Genomic DNA, 7,022 nt, shown 5'->3' with positions numbered 1-7,022 from the left:
GCAAAGTCTTATCATTTTTCTTTTTCTTTCTAGAAGAACTAGGTGCACTAGTGTTAGCTCTTTGTGAATCTTGTTCAATTCTTTTTGGGTGTCCCTCAGGATAAAGTGGTTCCTGAGTTATTTTACCTCCTCTAGTTGCCACTCTAACAGCAAAGTCATGCATATTATTATTATTCATTTCATCAAGCCATTCTCTTTGAGATTTAGCAACTTGTTCTAACTGAGTTTGAACCATAGAAGCATGCTTTCCAACACCTCAAACATCATTTGATATTCTAAATAACAAGTCACTCAAGCGAGCAATCATATCAGAATTGTATTTCAATTGTTTCATAACATTTGCATTGAAGTGATCTTGTTTTCTAATATAATTTTCAAACTCATAAAGGCATTAGCTAGGGTGCATGTTGTGAGGACTATCATTATCATTGAACTTCATAAGAGAATTTACCTCTACCACCTTAGGCAGTGGTGGTGTATTAAGCCCATGTATTTCTTCAATAGGAGGTAAATTTTTAATATCATCAGCTTTAATACCTTTTTCCTTCATAGATTTATTTGCCTCTTGCATATGTTGAGGACTGAGATATAATATACCCCTCTTCTTCGGAGTGGGTTTAGGCGGTAGTTCAGGAATAGTCCAATCATCATAATTTTTCAATATGTTATTCAATAATTCTTCAGCTTGTCCAACAGTTTGTTCCCTGAAAACACAACCAGCCCAACTATCTAGGAAGTCCCTAGGAGCATCGGTTAGTCCATTATAGAAGATATCAAGTATTTCATTTTTCTTAAGAGGATGATCAGGCAAAGCATTAAGTAATTGGCAAAGCCTCCCCCAAGCTTGTGGGAGTCTCTTCTTTAATTTTGTCGGCGTTCTGGGAACGGGGGTCCCCAGACTTGCCTGCCTGCGGCCTGCGGCGTGGCTCAAAGGGGGGCCCAGCACGGCCCATCTTCATCAACACAGACCCAAGACCCTGGCGAGGGGCCAAGCCTCGCGGGGCGGACGACACGGAGCTTCCTCAGGCACGGCCTCATCAGGCTGGCTCGCGAGGAGGCGGAGAGATCAAGGCGGGGTACCTCACGAGGTGCCCGTGACGCAAGCCATGACGACCAAAGGCGCCAGGCGGGTGCTAGCCCGCGCAGTGTCCTCCTTTCCTCTTTGGTGCAAAGGGGGCAAGCACAGCCGCGGAGTACCGAGGCATCAGGCAAAGATTGCCATTTCGGTGCAACAAGACCAAGACCAGGATGACTGCAAGATGGAGGTCATTGTGGAGCCCAAGACGGCGTCACTACCAGAGCTTTGTGCAGGCGAAGACTACTTTTGTCAAGATAGCTAGTACTAGCTGTCCCCCTTCAAATTAGCCCACCATTGTTGGCTCCCTTCCTGCTCGATATTTGGGAAGAGGACCAGGGCCTCTATAAATAGGACCAGCCACCCACGGGGCAAAGGGGCAGAGAAAGAGGGAGAGTTTTAGGGGGATCGAGATAAACAATCGAGGAGAGGGAGAGAGAGAGAAGGGTGACCGAACTCCTCCCAGTAGTTCATCTCCCCAGCCAAGAACAGACCCTCGCGAGGTTGTTCTTCCTTGTATCGCTCATCATCATCAGCCCAAGAGGCAATCCACCACACCACACACTGGAGTAGGGTATTACACCACAACGGTGGCCCGAACCAGTATAAACCATGTGTCTCTTGTGTTGTTCTTTCCATAGCTTAGATCTTAGCAAGGCGGAGGGGTGCAGGTAGGTAGGAGGCGAAATCTCCGCGCGCACACCAGTGTTCGAACCTCAAGGGTCTGCCGGAACCCGAAATCCGACATTTGGCGCGCCAGGTAGGGGTCACCGGAGTTTTCTCTTCCGCCACCGCCACGGCCTGCCTCGCGATGAGTAGCGCGTCGCCCGCTCTGGCCGCCTGCGCCAGCACGGGGGCCAGGCGGCTCCGAGCCCTGGCCCCAGCCCTGCAACGGGTACGATGGCCGGACAAGTTCAAGCCAACAACGCCACCGCACTACGGCGGCGCGACAGATCCGCTGGCCTTCTTGCTGGCGAGCGAGGAGGCCCTCCTCGAAGCTGGAGGTGACGATAGGGTCATCGCAAACTGGCTCCCCATGGCCCTCACCGGCGCTCCCCGCACATGGCTGCTCCACCTGCCGGCAGCCTCTGTGGCCTCTTGGGAAGAGCCCCGCAGCCTCTTCCCCGCCCATCGTGCTACACCAACAACCCCGGTCGTCGCGGCCCTCCTGGGCGGCTCGCGGGCGCCAGCTACAAGTCACCACATCAAGCCGTTCATCCGCCGGGTCAGCGCCGTTTCCACGCGGCAGGGGGCTCTCCCGGACCGGGCGGCATCCAAGGCTGGCCTGACCTTCAGCTCGGAGGACCACCCCTGCAACTCGGCCTGCTCGGGTGCGCTCCCCATGTTGTGCACCCCCACCATCTGCCAGGTGGTCATCACCAGAACTCTCATCGATGGCGGTGCGGGCCTCAGCGTGCTCTCCGTCGAGGCCTTCAACCTCCTCTGCATACCCCTGGAACGGCTACAACCCAGCCGGCCCTTCTCAGGCATTGGGGCGGATCATCCAGCTCCTTGGGACAAATCCGGCTCCTAGTAACCGGGCACCTACAACAACTTCCGCACAGAGCTGGTCGACTTCGACATCGCCCCCATCGGCCTCCCCTACAATGCCATCCTCGGCTACCCAGCACTGGCCCAGTTCATGGTCGCGACGCACCCGGCGTACAACCTCATGAAGATGCCCGGGAGCAGCGGTGTCCTCACCGTGCACGGGGACACCGGAGACGCGCTGCGGGTGCTCAAGCTCGCCTTCAAGACGGCAGCGTCGGCACAACCCGCCGGCTTGGAGACCCCCAAGCCCAAGGGGGCTGCACCCACCAAGAAGAAACAGTTGTTCACCCAAGACAAGGCAGAAACCAAGCAGATACCCGTCGATGAGGACGGGTCCACCAACGCCACTTTCACCATAGGCGCCAACCTCGAACCCGAGTAGGAGGAGGCCCTAGTCGGGTTCCTGCGCGCAAACAAGAAGGTATTCGGTTGGGAGCCTGATCAGTTGGCAGGGATCCCTAGGAGTGTAATCGAGCATCACCTCAACGTGTGCCCCAACGTGCACCCTGTGAAGAAGAAGGCCAGGCGGCAGTCCACAGAAAAGCAGGCCTTCATCGTCCAAGAGACCCGCAAATTAGAAGCCGCTGGGGTCATTCGCGAGGTCCGATACCCGAATTGGTTGGCCAACCCTGTCGTTGTGCCAAAGAAGGGAGGGAAGGAGCGCATGTGTGTCGACTTCACCAATCTCAACAAAGCATGCCCGCAAGATCCGTTCCCGCTCCCCCGCATCGACCAGATCGTCGATTCCACCGCGGAATGCGACCTGCTATGCTTCTTGGATGCCTTCTCTGGGTATCACCAGATCAAGATGGCGGTAGAAGACGTCGAAAAGACAGCCTTCCTAACCCCGTGTGGGGTGTACTGCTACACATGCATGCCATTCGGGCTGCGTAACGCAGGGGCGACCTTTCAGCGGCTGATGCACATCACCTTGGGCCCGCAGCTCGGGAAGAATGTTGAAGCTTACGTCGATGACATTGTGGTAAAGTCTCGAGAGGCCAGGACCCTGATACAAGACCTGGAGGAAACCTTCACAAGCCTCAACGCAGTGAACCTACGGCTCAACCCAGAGAAGTGTGTGTTCAGAGTCCCCTCGGGCAAGCTCTTGGGTTTCCTCGTGTCCCACCGAGGCATCGAAGCTAACCCGGAAAAGGTCAAGGCGGTGGAAGACTTGAGCCCGCCAAAGACCCTCAGAGAAATGCAGAAGCTCACTGGGTGCGTGACCGCGCTAGGGCGCTTCATCTCCAAGTTGGGGGAACGAGCGCTGCCCTTCTTCCATCTAATGAAGAAAAAGGGGCCCTTTGAGTGGACTGAAGAGGCCGACAAGGCATTCCAGGATCTCAAGAGATACCTGACCGGCCCACCAGTCATGGTGGCTCCGCGCCCTCAAGAGCCCCTGGTGCTTTACCTCGCCGCCACTCCCTACTCCGCCAGCGCAGCCCTGGTGGCGATTAGAGAGGAGCGTCGAATCAAAACTGCAGCAGCAGCTCGGGACAAGGCAAAACAGGAACAAGGAAGGCCCATAGAAACCGCCACCGCGGCTGAGGAGGATCAGCCGCCGCAGAGGAGTGCACCGGAGGCGGAAGAGGCCCCTCTCCCAGATGGCCAGCCTCAGGAGGCCTCATCGCCTCAAGAGGCGCCATGGTCTCCGAAGGGAGCCGCCAGCACTGACGCACCCAACCTCGTTGAGCACCCAGTGTACTTCATCAGCACGGTGTTGCGGGATGCGAGGGCGCGGTACCCCATGCCACAGAAACTCCTCCTCGCGCTACTGGTGGCCTCGCGCAAGCTGCGGCACTATTTTCAGGGTCACCTCATCAAGGTTGTCTCGTCATAGCCCCTGGAGAGAGTGCTCAGGAGCCCTAACTCAGCTGGAAGGGTCGCTGAGTGGAACATAGAACTGCAAGCGTTTCAGCTCGAATTCAGCACGACCAGAGTCATCAAGGGAGCAGCGTTGGCGGATTTTGTGGCAGAATGGACGGAGGCACCAGGCCTCAAGGCCGACGAGGATCGGTCCCTCTCCCCGGGAAGCGAGGCGCCAGAAGGCTGGGTCATGTACTTCGATGGGGCGTTCTCCAGGCATGGCGCTGGGGCTGGGGCGGTGCTTATATCGCCCACTCAGGACAAGCTCTACTACGCTATGCAGCTATGTTTCCAGCAAGGTGAAAAGGTCTCCAACAACATAGCGGAGTATGAAGGTTTAATAGCGGGCTTGAAGGCCGCAGCTGCCCTGGGGGTGAAACACCTCACCATCAAGGGCAATTCGCATCTCCTTGTCAATTTCTCCAACAAGGTGTACGAGCCGAAAGATGAGCACATGGAAGCCTACCTTGCGGAGGTCCGCAGGATGGAGAAGCAGTTCTGGGGGTTGGAGTTGCAGCATGTGCCACGTGGCACCAATCAGGAGGCCGACGACATCGCCAAACGGGCGTCCAGGCGGTTACCTCAGGAGCCTGGCGTTTTTGAGGAGCGGCTCTTCAAGCCCTCAGTCCTGCCGTCATTGTCAAACATGGCTCAGCCTCGGGAGGAGCTCCCCCAGCCACCTGCCTCAGGAGCTCCGGCCTGTGGCCCAGCCTCAGGAGCACGCCTGCTCCTGACGATGGAACCTCAGGAGGGATGCTGGATCACGGAGCTCCGGAGTTACTTAACACAAGGGACCCTGCCGGAGAAGGAGGAGGAAGCGGAGCGAGTGGCACGCCAGGCCACGGCATACTGCATCAAGGATGGAGAGCTCTACCGGAAGCGACCAAACGATGTGTCCTTGCGCTGCATCTCCAGGTAGCAAGGGAAGGAACTGCTGGAAGATATACACGGCGGAGACTGCGTACATCATTCATCATCACGGACCCTCGTCGGCAAGGCGTTCCGCAGTGGGTTTTATTGTCCCACCGCACTCAATGGCGCCATCAAACTAGTGAAAGCTTGTGAGGCCTGCCAGTTCCACGCCAAGCAGATCCATCAGCCAGCAGGAGGCTTGCAGACTATACCCCTTTCGTGGCCATTCGCAGTCTGGGGGCTGGACATCTTGGGCCCGTTTCCTCAGGCGCCAGGGGGCTACCACTACCTCTACGTCGCCGTGGACAAGTTCACCAAGTGCGCTGAAGTAGAGGTTGTCCGCACCATTCCCGCGGGTTCCGCGGTCAAGTTCATCAAGGGCCTCGTGAGCCGGTTCAGGGTTCCGAACCGCATCATCACGGACAATGGTTCACAGTTCACCAGTAACCTCTTCAAAACATACTGTGCTAACCTTGGAACGCAGATATGCTACGCTTCGGTGGCGCACCCCCGAAGCAACGGCCAGGCCGAGCGAGCCAACGCAGAGGTCTTGAGGGGCCTCAAGACCAGGACGTTCAAGAAGAAGCTGGAGGCCTACGGCAGAGGTTGGTACGAAGAGCTTCAGTCCGTGTTGTGGTCCATCCGCACAACCGCGACCAAGCCGACTGGAGAGACCCCGTTCTTCCTGGTCTACGGAGCCGAAGCGGTCCTCCCTCACGAGGTCAGACGTCGCTCCGCGCGATTCCTGGCATTCGACGAGGCGCAGCAGGACACCATGCGGGGGATGGACCTCGTGCTGGGGGAGGAACGTCGCCGAGAAGCCGCGCTGCGAGCGGCAAGGTACCAACAAGCACTGCGGCGATATCACTGCCGCAACATCCGCCCCAGAACTCTCCAGGTAGGAGACCTCATGCTCAGGCGGGTTCTCTCCAGGGAGGGGCTGCACAAGCTCTCTCCCATGTGGGAGGGCCCGTTCAAAGTTGTTCATGTTTCCAGGCCCGGCTCCGCGCGCTTGCAGACTCAGGAGGGGATGCCGGTCCAGAACGCATGGAACATCCAGCACCTCCGGAGGTTCTACCCCTAAAAAGGCCCAGAGCCTGTGAAGAAGGCGAATGCCTGTGAAGCTGTCGCGTTTTGGAAAAGGCCCAGAGCCTGTGAAGAAGGCGAATGCCTGTGAAGCTGTCGCGTTTTGGAAAAGGCCCAGAGCCTGTGAAGAAGGCGAATGCCTGTGAAGCTGTCGCGTTTTGGAAAAGGCCCAGAGCCTGTGAAGAAGGCGAATGCCTGTGAAGCTGTCGCGTTTTGGAAAAGGCCCAGAGCCTGTGAAGAAGGCGAATGCCTGTGAAGCTGTCGCGTTTTGGAAAAGGCCCAGAGCCTGTGAAGAAGGCGAATGCCTGTGAAGCTGTCGCGTTTTGGAAAAGGCCCAGAGCCTGTGAAGAAGGCGAATGCCTGTGAAGCTGTCGCGTTTTGGAAAAGGCCCAGAGCCTGTGAAGAAGGCGAATGCCTGTGAAGCTGTCGCGTTTTGGAAAAGGCCCAGAGCCTGTGAAGAAGGCGAATGCCTGTGAAGCTGTCGCATTTTGGAAAAGGCCCGGAGCCTATGAAGAAGGCCAACGCCTGTGAAGCT

Source organism: Triticum urartu, chromosome 5, assembly GCF_003073215.2.
Source record: "Triticum urartu cultivar G1812 chromosome 5, Tu2.1, whole genome shotgun sequence".
NCBI classification, from domain to species: domain Eukaryota; kingdom Viridiplantae; phylum Streptophyta; class Magnoliopsida; order Poales; family Poaceae; genus Triticum; species Triticum urartu.
The sequence above is the reverse complement of the archived record's forward strand: the minus strand, read 5'-3'. Positions refer to the sequence as shown.